Genomic DNA, 15,896 nt, shown 5'->3' on the forward strand with positions numbered 1-15,896 from the left:
GCCCATGCTCCTCCTCGATATGAGGATTGACTACGTTCTGTAAAGTGTATAGCCAGTCTTGATATGTCTTGATATGTCGGGACATAGAAGGCACGAGTTCTGGTCATCTCTGCTGAGTTGGTGTGAGCAACAAGATAGTAATTCGGATCAGTAATTCTATGTTTAAGCCTACCCCGCCTTGGCTGGCACTTTTTTCTAAAGAAGCAGGTCTGCTTATAGAGAAAGTGTGATTGAAGAAGGGGGCGTTAAAATCCAAGGGTGGCATCATGTGAAATCCCCCCAATCTTCTATTTATTTCCCAGCAAAAAGGGCAGGACACCTCGGACAAGGTGCAAGTGGAATGGTGTTTATGAGGCAAATGAGGACAAAAAAAGAAAAGGCCAAAAAGAAAGTGAAGGAAAAATGAAAGGAACAACTGTTTTTTGAGACAAAGAATAATGAACCCCAGAAATCCACTGTGAGCTCCATCCTAACTGAGGAGAAAACAGGCTATTTCCCTGCACACCCCTGCCCTGGCTGCCTTAATTGGAGGGGACAGAAACCCCACATATTGAGGCACTAAGTAAGTCTGCTTCGAGGGTCCTCCATTTCATATTTGCTGCTGTGGTGGCCCCAGTTACCCACCGCTGGAGACCACTCAGGGAGCAACCAGCGCCTCACTGAAACTGCTGTGCACAAAACATGCTGGGGTGGTCCCCCAAGCACCCCACAACTTTGCCCTACCCAGGCACACTAGCGATTGTCCACCAGCCCAAGTGGAGGAGCCCCCATGCATCATGGATTCAGCGGACTGGGGTGTAATCGGCGGAAACCTACAGAAAAATCCCAAATCATATCAACTGCTGCAGACATTCAGCCAGTGCCTGCTGGACACATCAACCCATACCTCCTTCTTTGGTCCCTGACTCCTGACAGGACCCTCGCCCTTTCTGTGGCTGTGCCTCTTCCAGTGACCTGTCTGAAGTGACTATGCCATCTACAGCCGGCAGCCTCATTGGCACCTACTGCGCCTTCCGTAAATCCTCCCACATCCAATGTCCCAAGGACCATCTGCCTCTGGACTGCAATGGTGACTAGCACATCTTCCAGATCACTCCTTTTGATAGAGATAGTCAGTGGAGGCAAACTGGCTCCCACCCATACACAGATACTTCTCACTTTGTTGAACGCACCCCTCAAGACCCTCCTAAGGAAAATCACTTGCATAGGAAGCCGCCTTACTGCCATGAACACAACTATGGGACTGTTCCATGCAGTGAATGCTCTGAACCAACACTTCAAAGTGACAGAGGAGAAACTGATAGATCTAGAGATCATCCACTGAAATGTCTGGCACATCCAACAGAAACCGATCGACATTGGAAGATCTCTCTTGTCAGGATAATTGTCGCTTCTATGGAATCCCAGAGAAGATGGGGCACTCCAACATATGGGCATTCTTACTCAAACTCATCTAAAACATGACTGGTCTTTCCTTCACCCCCTCCTCAGCGAAATCCAGAGAGTGCACAGAATCCGGATGGGCCAGACATCCACCCGCACCTGGTGAGAACAACAAGCCCTGTCCTATCATCGCTTGCTTTAAGCCCCATGCTTGCAATCATCAGATTTTACTATAATCTCCCTGGAAGCCCACAACATGGCCCATACGACCTCAAGAGTAACCAATTTCAAATTGTGTCCGATTTGTCCTCGGACACTAATGTAAAAAAACAGGGGTTTTCTTTCTCTTCATCCTCAATTGAAATAATAGGTGAAGTACGGCCTCATGGAACCTGCAGTCATGTAGATCCCCATGGATGACCGTTCTAACAATAACATTGCTGCTGTCATGGTCACTACTATGGTCTTTTCAACATTTCAAATACTTAAATTGTTGAAAATGTTCAATATGTTTACCATGGTTACCACTGTATGATTTTTCCTGGCTGCTCCGGTGCCCTTTCAGCCCCCCCTCTATCCTTCCCAGTCATTCCCCCATGTATACTCCCTCTGGAGCCCACACAGTTTACAGCCCCAGGGACTATTACCAGCATCCCCACTCCAAACACCGTGTCCCAACTCCTCGCTCCACTGCCTTATCAGGGGCTCCCCTCTATAACCACCAACTGTGCTGAGTGACCACCTACCTCTTTATACCCTTCTTACCCCCATCTCACCTCATAGGACCTCAACAGGGCACCATCTCTATAGGCCACTGCCCTCAATGGGACCCCCTATCTTCCCCACCTTGTCCCACATACCTGCCTTGGTTACTGGGGCTTTAGATACTGACCTGCCTCCCCCACACCCTCCTGTGAGTCCTGCAAATCTTACTCCCCATAGGACTCCTTGTCATTTTCCTCAATGTGACCTTTTAGCTAACCTTGGTGCCTGACATAGATATGCATCCATGCTCATACCCTCCCCGGCCCCATGCATGTGCTTGAGCCCCTCTTTTATGCTAGCAGTCCCCTAGTGCCCCTCTGACTCGGCTTACAAGCACTCTCCCGCCTCTCCCTTCTCCCTTCTTGCTGGCCTTAGCGGCCAAGGATCCTCACCCCTCGTCATTATCCCTCAGAGGCTGTAACCTCAATGGCAAGTTTAGACTCATCGCAGACCATTAAGAACACAGCGTCCTTCCTTCCTATCTCAATGAAGACAGGACTATGGGTTGACACAGCAACACAAGCTCACCCCCTCCTCCCCCTTGCAATCTCTGAGAGGTCCTATGTTACCTACCCAAGCCATGCCCTCCCCTACCTCCTTCCTCCCCGCCCACCCGCCTTCCGCATCACCTCCCCAGCCTCGGACTAGATCACACCCATTGTTGCCTGGTTAGATTCCATGCTCTAACCTCCCTGATTTGAGGCCACTCGCCCTCTTGATTCTTTCAAATAGGCCCACTTGGGTACAACCCATACATCACCAAACCCATCACTATGGTGTCTCGCCCTCTTACCGTCATTACCTTCAATGTGAATGGGATGACCAACTATGTAAAATGCAAAAAGATACTATCCTACCTTGCTTCACAATGGGTGGACATTGACCTTATTCAAGAGACCCATTTCTCCCCCAGAGAGGCAGAAAAAAAGAGACTGGGCAGGGAAGATGGTATAAACTTGCAACATCCCCTGACATGCCCACCCCACCCCGACCGACACACCTCTGCTGATATCCCGGAAAAGTGGATCCACCATCCTCATACACAAGGCCTTGCCCTGGATAGCTCTGCAACAGTGGGCAGATAATGTAGGCCAATATGCCCATTCAAAAATCAGGATTGGCTCCAGGATGATTGGCATGGGTTCGATGTATGTCTCCAATGGGCCCAAATCCCCAATTTCTCTCCCACATACACAGGCTGCTAACCAAACTCATTACCTCCAATATTGTGCTGGGAGGAGACTTGAATTTGCAGATGAAAAGCTAGATCATACCGGCCCGTCAACAAATCTAATAAAGATGACAGGGCACTACAGCACAACCTTTGCAATAATAAATAAATAATAATAATAAAAAATCATTTATAAAGCGCCTGGTTACACCAGTGTGTCCCTGCACTAGGAACCACTACTTAAGAAAGGCTGAATAGGACAAAAGCAGTAAGACAGGAGCAATACGAACATAGAACCTCTGAAGCAGGTTCTATTTTATCATGTGGTACCCCAGGCCCACTCTGCCCACACCTGAGGTATGAGACCCTTGTCCTTGCCCTGCCAGTCTGATTTGTAGGCCTGTTAAATTGACCAGAGTTCTCTACCCATTTTTCTGAACGCAACAGGCTCTTATCCTCTGTGGCCTGAAAATTCAAGCAGTTTCTCTCTGCGAGGCGCCCTGCCCAAGCTGTTTTCGTGTGGTCAACTTTCTTTGTAATACCAACGAACGTTCGCCCCTTTCTCACACCGCAAGAACACAGAAGTTCTGACCACAAGAGAAGCATTTGATCATTTGATCATGAGAATAGGGAGCTTCACTCACCGCAGGGAACAGAGAACTGGGGAGCTGTGGCAAAGAAGGGCGTTGTTTGTTTATTCTTTGTTTGTACTTTGTGCATATCATTGCCATCTTCTTGCTTGCCCTATGAAACCTAAAACGTGCACTTAGCAAAATACTGACCTTTTGGCCTGGTAAAGTTCCGCTTTATTGTAAGTGAGCACCTGAATTCTGATAAATGTATGCCCAGTGGGTATATTGACGTCAGGGTAACTGACCAGTTCTGCATTTAATTTCTGCTTTTGGGGGTATAAGAATGAAAACCACCGGTTGCTCTTTGGACTACAACTCTGACTGATGCTACAGGTCACAGACCGTATGTGTACTCCCCAAGAGCTCTTGATTTTTGTGGGTTTTTCTTTAAAGATACAATTTAGCTTGTCATATATTATATCTGCCACTCTGTTTTTAAATTGATGCTTTCTTGTTTGAAATTTAAGACTTGCAAAGCAGTTTTTCTTATGTTAACCTTGTGTCTTTTTTAGCATCACAGCCAAAACCTGGTTTGTATGCTAAACTGTTCACTTCATATTGCTTTTTGAAGTGTTTTCCTTTTTAGCAAGTTCAAGTGCTTTCTGATCTTCCATTGAAAGTCATGTAAAATAATGCCTTCTGATAAATGTGATTATCTGTGAAAACAAAGTGACTTTAATCTGCTTCCAGTATTATTTCTTTGAAGCTGTGTCTTCTAATAAATTGATTGAACCTTTTTGACTTGGTTTCTGTGAATCACACGTTTTACTTCCTTCATTTTTAGTATGGGCTCCGGCTCATGTTAAGCATCCCAAAAAGCTTCCCTGTAACACCTCAGAAGTGGAAGAGTCAAGTTTTCAATCTTTATCAGAAAGTATTCTCTGATGTCTCTTCTCGAAGAGAAGGGGCTAATGAATTCCAGTTTCTGGCAGCCAAATAACCAAATTAATGCCCACCCATTCTTGCTCTTTGGATTAGAGGGACTTTAACCAAGTGAGCCCCCGTAGATCTGAGGTAACGTGTTGGATTATGGGGGGCAAGAAGATTATGAAGATAGCTAGGTCCTTTGCCCTGCAAACTTTGGTTTGAAAAGAATAGGGTTATAAAAATTATTATTTTATTAACAAGCAGCCAGTGCAAGGAGTCAAGGGTTTTCGCAGAGGAAGCTTTCCTAGGTAAGTGTGAGAACTAGGTGTGCTGCCGTATTATTAAAGCACTGTAACCTATAGATACATTCTTTTGATGCTAGAGGACATTTCCATAGTCCAACTGGGACATTACAAGAGTGTGGACCAGTGTTTTCCTGGCTGAGATGAGGAGGATATCCAGAGTTTACCTCAGCATTTTGAGGATTCCAAAACATTTCCCTGTAACCTTCCTAGTATGGTTCTCAAAGGAGAGTTTAGGGTCCAGCCAAAACTCCTATATTTTTTACTTCCTCCTTAGGGGTAGGTGTGGGACCCAACGTCTGGGGCCACCATGCTGAGGACCTGATGGAAGAAGATTTCCCTATGACCAAGACCTCAGTTTTACTGCAGTTCAGCTTAAGGAAATTTCTTGACATCCGGGAAACAAGGCCCCTCAGACAGGAAGAGAACTGGATGTCTGTATCTTCTGAGTTGTGAGATAAAGCAATGGTCATGGCATATTTGATGCCTGGCTTATCTTATACCCAACGGATAAGGAATATTCCTACTTCTCAGCAGTTCATGCCCACAATCTCTCCACAAAATCACCTTGATTATTTCTTTGTCTCACTCCCAGTCTCCCTAGCCATCCAAGACTGCACCTTCCTTGATTCACCTTATTGGATCACTCCCTGGTCCGTCTGCATACTGATTGGAATTTACAGGACCCCATATGAAAGCCATGGTGTTTCAACATGGCCCACTATAAGACCCCTCAGAAGGAAACAGAATTACAGTCCCACTTGACCACATACTTGATAGACAATAGAGGATCGGTCATGTCCTCCCAGGCCCTGTGGGCTATGGCTAAGACCACTCTACACAGCCAACTGATGGGAGACGCAGTGATGGCCAACAATCAATGTGCACAAAAACAACTAACCCTAGAAAAAAATATCAAAAAGCATATTCATGCCATTGGCAGAGACCAGATGTACCTTGGAGAAGGACAAAAATGGAGAAGGCAGAATGCACCCTCTTGAATTCAAGGCCTGACACTATGAACATGAGGCAAATGCAGGAAGACTACTGGTGACAAAAGTCTTGCAACCGGAAACCACAAAAGCCATTCCAGCCATCAAAGATGGCTCTGGTCATATAATATACGAGACCTGCAAGGTGTCACCAATGCCTTTGGAACCTCCTATGCTAACTTGTGCAGTTCAAACTCCATGAGGATTACCCTGACAGTTTTATTGACAATAGTAGGGCACTCCTTGAAGGAGAGATTACCCAGGAGGAAGTGGCCAAACTCCTGTATAATAAAGCCCCACGGTAGGATGGGTTCTGGGTGAATATTACCGATCGGTAAAGGACAAGGTGGTAGACCTACATCACACCGCTTTTCAAGAAGCGGAACATATGGGTTCCCTCTCCCTCAGGGCCAAAACAGCAGTGATCATGGTTCTACCAAAACTGGATTAAGACCTCCTGCTCTGTTCAAGTCACCGCCCAATCTCCCTCCTCAACACTGACACCAGGAACCTAGCGAGCATACCAGCTACTTAACTCAAATGGGTTATCCTGACTCTAATACATGACACCCAAATGGGTTTTGTCCCATGATGATCTTCCCAAAATCACCTTTGTACTTTAGCCCACCTCCCATGGCTCCCCAATGATTCCCTGGAGGACACGAATGTCCTCTCTCATGCTTCTAAGAAGGCATTCAACTGCATTGAGTGGGGTTAGCTTTACAGAGTTTTACACTGAAGATTTGAAATGGAATCACCTCAATTTGTCTCTCTGGGGGAGAACCCAAGCAGTGAAATGGTGGAAGCCCCCGCTTTGAGTATGTCTTAGGAATGTAAGCCCTTCTTGTTAAGATACTGAAGCTTTGAGCGAAAGAAAAAGTTATAAAATTCTGCATATAAGATGATATAAGGTCCAGACTGTCCTTTTCTAAATTGATTGAACACTGGAAATGTGGTAGCCTAGGGGCACCCAGCATTGAACTTTTTGTACTTTAGGTGACCGCCCATGGCTCTCCAATTATTCCCTGGAGGACACAAGTCTCCTCTCTCATGATTCTGAGAAGGCATTCAATGTTTTACGCCAAATGGGCTGGGTAAACATTTCATTTCGGAAGTCCACTGACTTTATACTGACCCCACTGCCCTGCCACTCAACTGTGGCAGATTCCTGTCAGATGATTTCCCAGTCATTAAAGGGACCCTCTCACCCCTCCTGCTCATTTTAGCCATGGAACATGTGGCAGCAGTCATCTGCTAGAATCCCAGACAATGAGAATATCCACCACTGCTGGTGTGGCGAAGATGGTTCTTGCATGGAAGACAACCTACTCATGCTTAAGAATCTGGATAAATCCCCACCAGCCCTAATGTCACCCATATCATCTTTCTCCGTGATATTGAGCTACAGAATCAACTAGGGGAAAAGTGCCCTAAAAATTACCTATGTCACACTCCATGATGAAGACACCATATACAGGTACTCATTTCAATGGAAATAGAGACAGCTCAAGTACCTTGGTATTCTCATCCATTGGGACTTAGATGGCAAGGGCTCTGGCAAACTGAGCCCCCCATTACCAAACCCAATGCTGAAGATTTGAAATGGGATCACCTCAATTTGTCCCTCTGGGGGAGAACCCAAGCAGTTAAATGGTGGTAGCCCCCGCTTCGCGTATGTTTTAGGAATGCTAGGCTTCTTGTTAAGATCCTAAAGCTTTGGGCGATAGAATCATTTATAAAGTCCTTCATATAGGATATGAGGTCCAGACTGTCCTTCTCCAAATTGGTTGAACACTGGAAATGTAGTGGCCCAGGGGCACCCAGCATTGAACTCTTTTATCATGCCCCACGCCTGGCACAACTGTTGTATATGGACTTATGGTTGCAGGACCTGCCATTCTGAGTATGAGTGGAATGAATACTGACACATAGTGGCCCCACCCTGGACATCCTTTACCACCACAACACACCCTCCTCAATCCCCTTGTGCAAACAATGGTAATGGTGTGAATCCACTGTCTCAAAAGCCTGCACAGTTTTGCTCGGCTCCACCTCATGCTTCCCCCAGAATAACTCAGTTATTCAGGAAGGAGTTAGCCCACTGCAGTGGAGAGAATGGGAGGTGGGGGGATACAGATACTGGGCGATATTATCCATGAGGATGAGCTGAAATCCTTAGTCTCTCTGAGGGAAGAGTTTCAATGATCCCAATCCCAAATGTACCACTAATCACAAATCCAACACTGTCTACATAGCACTCTCAGGTCCACACCGTGCCATATTGCATCTTCCCCATACAACATTAACTGGTACTATAGAGAATGCATAAAAAAATCATGCCAGGTTTATACAATGTTAGTCCAATACCTCCATTCTCGCCCACTACTATCTCTTCTCCATACACACTGGCAAACCACTTTACATACACTGATGAAGACTGGACACATGTAATAGCAGATCATGACAGAGGGGCACGCGTGGCTAGAATGAAATTCTTCCCCTTCAAAACAACACTGAGTTGATACTGGATGCCTCAGAAACTCACCACCTCCAGACTCCCCTACCACACTCACTGCTTGAGGTGCACACAGGTGGACTGTGAAAAAGACACATATTCTATGACTGCCCTGACATCTCCCACCTCTTCTGGACCCTCAACTTTGTTCTAGAACGCTCCCTTCCACATATGGGCAACATACCTGATCTCACAACACATGAATGGTGGCTACTGGCAACAGCATGGTCAGAGTCAAACTATGTGGTATATTTTCAATAATTGCAGCAAATCAGTGTTTGCGTTGGTTTGCGTCAATTTTCTTAACGCTCTATATTTCCCAAAACTATAGCCCTGTTAGCGAAATAGTTACAATGCATCGCTACATGGCGATAGTATCAACTCGCCGCGGCAAAAATTGCCTCTAACACTAGCTTCAAGGTGATAAAAAAGTTGACATTAGTGAGAGAAAAGTGACGAAAGGCCAATTAGCAGCAAAACATTCACGTTAGTCAGCCCAACGTCACTTTTCAGCCTCTAGAGTCAAAATATCCTATAAATTCACCTCTAATGAAAAAAAGAAACTATAAGCAATGGAATGCAGAATGGAGCAGCCACGGCCACGTTCAGCACAGGTCAATGACCCCCCCAGACACCCCAACAGAAGTGCATCGCTGGGGAAAACCAATGATGCAGCACTTTTCATAGCATCATTCTTGCGACACCATGGCAGCCGATGCCTGGAAGCGCAGGCAGTCTCCGGGACCCAAAGGCCTCACTGGGCTTGCGTTTGAGACCCGGAGTGGGAGGCAGTGGTGCTGTGGAGTCGCTGCGGCCTGACGGTGGAGGAGGCCACGTTGGGCCCAAGCTGGTGGGCCATGGCGGTAGACACTGAGGCATTGGCGATCACCCTTACCTGGTGGCCAAGTATGGCAGGTCACATGGAGACATGTTGGTTACCTATGTGAGAAGACTGACTGGCGCCCCTTGGAGCTGTGATCGGGTGAGGCGCTCCTGCACACCGACCTAGGGAGGGCTGCATTGCATAACATGCGCCACGACTACACTGGGGTGCATGGAGGAGATTGCCAACGGTGGGCCGCACCTCTCTGCATCAAAGGCTGGATGATGAGTCACTGTCCGGACACTGTGGAGGGTGAGGCCCCTGAGCTTAGCCGAACTTGTGTGGTGGGAGCACTGCAACTTCACTCCAAAGGAAGCCCTGTTGCATCACCTACTCAGGAGGTTCCCCAGTGGTCTTGGTGGTGACTGCTGTACCCATGCTTGTGAAATCCCACCTGGCTGAGGCCCCTGCTGGCTGAGTCACAGATTCGGAGAGAGAGCGCAGCAGATTGAGCTACAATGTCAATGTCCAGCTGAGGAGAAGGTGGGACGCGGAGCGGAGGAGGCCCGGAGTCGAGTCAGACCCAGGCCTAGCACCTGTGGGTGGCGCACACCATGCCCTGAGCGATCCCTGTGCTGCAGCTGACCTACATCACAGAGGGCACCACATAAGACTGGTGGGGGACTCCACTAACTGGCTCTAGTCGCTGATATTGGCCGTTGGTGGCAGTGAGTGCCAGGGCACGGGGTCAGTTCAGGCCCAGGCCCTTGGGCGTGTAGCTTCATCTGCTGTCACTCACTGGGGCACTGGGCACACAGAATCTGGTCGCCACTGTTAGATGTGGTGCTGCCTTTCCTCACCCTCTGGGAGTGAGCTCTTGGGTGTACGGGGGATTTCCATTGTGCCGCCCGAATGAAGATTCCTGGCTAGCATACACCTGACTGGAGGAGAAGGGCCTGCTGGCCAGACTGCACTGCACCCCATGTCATACATAGTACATGGGTGTCTGGCTCACCTGCAGACGTGTGTGGCGTCAACATTTGGCTGCTCCTCTGTGTCAATGAACCAAGCATCTGGGAATCGTTGGCCGCCGGGGCAGGTGACAATGGACAGCCTGGAGTCCAAACTAGACTCTGTTCTTGTAGTGGGTACCTCTCTTGAACAAACGGGCACTTCCTTTAAGGGGCCGCATATACAACATTTCAGTTGACCTCTTTCTGGAGCATGCTGCTCATCACAAGCTGACTCACAAGGTATACAACATTAAACAAAAACTGGCCAAAGTCCCCCCGAGTACCCTGAGCACACCATTGGAGGTGTAGCAGCTAATGGCAGATGTAAAGTCACTGGTAAGAACAGCGGAGGATGCAGAGGGCCACTCCCAGGATTGCAAGGTGAGGGTGTTGGGTCTGCCTGAGGGAGCAGAAGGGGCTGATGCAGTGGCATATACTGAGACATAGTTGCTTAACCTACTGCCAGCAGATGCACTCTCCCCATTCTTTGTTGTGGAGCAGGCCCATCAAGTGCTGGGGAGCCACCCTCTGGCAGGGATAGGTCCTGAACCCTTTCTCTTCCGCCTCCTACAGGCATCATGACGCTGTCCTGAGGGGGGTAGGCAAGCTGGGGTAGGTGAAAGTAGATATCTCCACAGTTATTATCTTCCCTGACTACACCAGGGAGTGCAGAGGCAGAGGGGCTCGTCTCTAGTGGCTAAGTGATGCTTCCGAGAGTTGGGTATCAAATACTCCCTGCTCTACCCATAAAGGCTGCGAGTGATCTCAGATATTGACACGAAAATCATTGACGCTGCTGAACAGGTCTGGACCTGGCTGCAATCTACTGGTTGCCAGGTGCTGTGGACAGGGAGTGAAGGGTATGCAGAACAAGCTGTCATTCGTGGAGACAGTCGTACTGGGAGGCTTCAGAGGAGTAGACATCCCTGCCACAACTAAAAGCCACCTCTAATATGCAGCAGGTTATACAAGAGAGGCGGTAGGTGCTTCATGCGCCTGCGAAGATGTGCAATCGCACTCAGAGACAGGATGTCAACACTTCCCCTGAATGCCCCCCCAGCAACGTGTGCTCCATTGCAACATAGTCATCCAGTACAGAGTCCGTGCAGCCCCCGGTTATGACTCTTCAGACGGAAGATAACCTAATTTAATGTTGAATGGTTGTGCATGTCTCCTTCTTTCATGGTTACAAACAGCTACAGAGAGTCTCTGGCTTTCTGTGGTTCCAGGTCTCCAGCTTCCTGTTGCTCAAGTTCCGGTGTACCGAGGTCAGCACTTAGAGCAGATCAGGTCCAGTTGTCACCCAAAGGGAACGGAGCAGTTGTTCAGTGAGCGATGCATGTCAAGGGTGGTGGTGGTGGCCTCCTTGATGCTCCGAGCTGCAATGGTAGGAGGTCAATTGCGTCGTTGACCTTGCAAAAAATAAATTCTAGGAGTTCTTCTATCTTAGCGGCACTCTTGCAATGCTGTGACATCACTTGTTTGACGTTACAGTGTCGCAATGTGCCACAGCATGTTTACAATGCCACGTTTTCATGGACTTGTAAATATGTGCCCCTTTTCTGCATTAGACAGTGTGTAAGGGGCATTCAATGGTTGTTGCTGTGGACGTTCACACGCCAAACCAATGGAATCTGAAGCATTCTCAGGTTTATGAGACACTGTAAACCTTCGGAATGTGTCAGAATCTAACACCAGCCCAAGGGTGGTGTTAGGGAGGTGCTACGAGGATAAATGTTTTAATTTCTCCTCTTTTTTCACTTTTTCTATGTGTGCAGCATTGTGCAGCACACAAAGAAAGAGGAAATACCCTGTATTGATAGGTTTTGTGCAGATAGGTGTCCCTTCCTGCGCAACAACAATCAACTCCGCAGCAGTCACTCTTGCACCACGGTGCAAGGGGGCCTGCGTTGGTGCATGGCAGCCATTGTGCGCCAAAGGAGGGGAAAAAGACAAGGGGAACTATTCATGAGCCCCTTCCAACAGAGTAATGCTGCTTGTGTGTCATTTTCTTGATGTACTTGCGGCATGAATTTTGCACCACGTTGAGCCGTTTTTACAAAGTGATGCATCTAGGTATATGCGTGACATTGTAGCCCTGTGGCTCATTATAACTGCGTTACAGCAAACAAATGATGGACAGAATGCTGACAATGCAAACATTCTCCCCCAGTCAAAAGATCTGGGTTAAATTCATCCTACTTTTGCCCACTGCGCCACCCCAGTTTGGACCCAGCCAGGTAAACCAGTCTTGACCCTGTGCCTCATGGGAACAGTCCAGACCGAACTGCCAGGCCAGGTCCTCTCTGGGCCTGAAACAAGCATCCTGGGACCGGTTTCAGGGTATGTCACCCTTCTTCGGCCAGGCTTGCATGATTCCAGTGGCACAGTGAGCAAGGAACCCATGTCTGGGCATACCCATCCCACTTAGGGCGAAAAGTGTTACAGCATTACATTATAACTGCGTCAGGTATTATGTATACAGGGTGGGCATTCTCACCCAACAAAGCCTCTTAGGAGTGTTGAAGTGAAATCTATCAGATTTCATGGTGACAATTCTAGGATGCCACTGCGTCAAAACCTTACGGCTGCCTCATGGCAGGAGTAAGGGTGACACAGTGCCATAGGGATAGGCTGACCCCATTCATTGCTGGAGAAGCACCATGCTTGCGGCATAACTGCAGCAATGCGTGACTTTAGCACTGACAGATACGTCAGGATTCCAGACGTCTCTGTCATTGATTGTGACATGGTGCGCCAAACAGTAAATGCGTCATGGACATGGTATGGCAAAAGGGCACAGTGAAAAGTGTCCAATAGCTGTTTTATCACAGAGATGCGAGACTGTTCATGGACAGGGCCCAGGAATGTGCCCTATCTTATTGATAGGGCGCATTCCTGACCTTTTGTTTTGGGGCAAGGTAGCACAGCAATATTCCTTGCAGCGCTGTACAGCACCCAAACAATTCACATTTAGGCCCAAATGTTTGCACCAATTTCAAGACTAGCTATTTTCTGGCCTTAAAAACTGCCTCTAATTGGACTAAGCAGCAGTATTTTGGGTTTATCGACGTACTGGGATTTCCTTGTAAATGTTGCGTTGTGCGCTTAGCGGCAGTTTTTTCACTCGAACACCTACCTTGCATCTCATTTTCGTTAAGTCCCACTAACAGAAGTGATGATCTTGAAAATTCCTGTTTACACTGGAAAATTGCCGCTAACTGCAGTTAGCAGCAACTTGCAAATATGGAGATAAAAAGAATGCAGCCGTAATGTAAATAAATTGACGCTACAGCGGCGTTAAGTTCTTGTAAACATTCCCCTATGTATCTTACGCCATTGACGCTCACCTCACTTACCTACACACGATGATTGGTTAACAGAAATGTACAAAGTGGCCTCCTACGAGCACGTTGTGTACCTACTTCAGTGTAGAGTTGACCTGTTTGAATCCATTTGCTTTCTCTTCCTGAGTTACGAGTAAGACACTCAAAAATCCCTCCCAGTGGTTTCTGGTTAAACAACTATGGCCTGCTCATGCCATTTTTCTCATTGCCTGGCACCAGCAGGCCTCTTCCTGCCTACCTCTCTCTTACTCCAGCCTCCCGCCTTGTAATGTGAGATCGATTTTCCTCCCTTTTTACAGATGAGACTACTGGGCTCTAAAACCATTAATAGGGATGCCCAGGGAATTCACAGTTTTTGAGAATAGGGTGAAGGAGGAGAACACAATAAAGAAATTATCTCATTGATCTATAGATTTTTTCTGCTGACCAATCCGCAGTGAAGGGTCCAGGTGACTGTAGGTATCAAAGCGAATAGGGTAGGCCCAAAGTCGACAAGGAAAGGAAAGCATTTGCCAATGATCTGTCACGGTTACAATCAACAAAAGCAGCAGAGAGCTTTTTTGTAAGATGACTCCATGTTGGTACATCGCACTTGTGAAACTAGCCAAGTGGTACAGGAAGAACTCTGACATATGCTGGAGAAACTGTGGCATGGTGGGCATGCATACATGAATGCCAATGCCCAAACTTTGTAAGTCCAATTAAACATTTTTTAGTGACCCCAGAGTGACAGTCCTGGTGTTCCGTTTTTATGGCATGCTCCATGTTCAGTTGCATGAAGAGAAAAAGATACACCTATCACTGGGAGCAGAGCTCCAGGCAATACTGGTGAAATGGGCAGGGATTGAGTTCCCGGCAGATTAACATGTATATGGTCATGTTAGCAATGGAAAAACTCACTGTGTCTGAAGAAAATAAACCTAAAACATTTGATGCAGATTGGATGCCCTTTTTCAAGTATCTTGCAAGGAAATGCAAAAAACTGCTGTGCTCCAGATATCAGAAGGTCCTACAAAATAGTACCAGATGAAATCTCATAATTGCACAGACAAGAAATGGGATAAGAGTCACCTACCGAAGGGTACCTTAACCCCTTCTTTACACTCATCCCTATTTTGATTTAGTGCACGACTATATGCCCAACTCTGACTTAGGAAGCTGGGTTTATGGACTTGGGTTGGAGAGGACAGTGGCGTAACAAAACTTGAGGGGGCTCACCTTCAAAGTGCATGGAGGGGATGCAGGGGTTATGTTTTGCCACTGGCAGAGGATAGGAGAACAGGGAATGGAACACGGCCAGGGTATGGAGGCAGGCTTGCTGGATGGATGTAGGTAATGGTTTGTCTTAATTGGAAATTTCTGAAGAAAATGTTAAACCAAAAAGAAGGAAAAATACTATATTTTCAAGTTACAATCAGTTCTGATGTTGCTTAGAAATGTACTTACAGAGAACTATTTTTTTCTCCTTGAATTGTCAGTTACACATGTCTGACAATAATGAATTCCACCCTAATAAAAGAGAATACATTATCTATGACTCAGTCTCTCCTTTCTGCAAAACAATGCTGTCCACATGCTGTGCTTCTTTGTTATTTGCATTATCACCAGTTTGTTTTCTATAAAAACAAACTGCTCTTTCCTGAAAAGGCTCACAAATCAACTCCAGCATAAAATCTGCAGTGCAATTAGCACTTATTTCAATCCCTCTCCTCTATATTTTAATATCTCTGCCTTTTCTATTGCAAATATTGCTATCATTTACGTGTGCAGATCAGACTTGTTAGAAATGGGGTTTCTGGTTGGCTAGCATATGCACCTAAGCCAGGCAGAACTCACCACTCTAATCAGGGCAAGGGAGTTACGCACATAAGATAGCCCCTGCTCACCCCCTTGGTAGCTTGGCAGAGCAGTCAGGTTTATCCCAGAGGCAATGAGTAAAGTGTTTTCGCAACACACTCACACAACAGTGACACACTAGGCACACCACAAAAAGAGACTCACGACAAGGCTACATAAAAATATCCTTTGTATTGTTCATGAAACACATTAGACCACAGTCACATAACTCACTGTGACACTAGGCACT

This window comes from Triturus cristatus, chromosome 5_1 (assembly GCF_964204655.1).
Source record: "Triturus cristatus chromosome 5_1, aTriCri1.1, whole genome shotgun sequence".
Taxonomy (NCBI): Eukaryota; Metazoa; Chordata; class Amphibia; order Caudata; family Salamandridae; genus Triturus; species Triturus cristatus.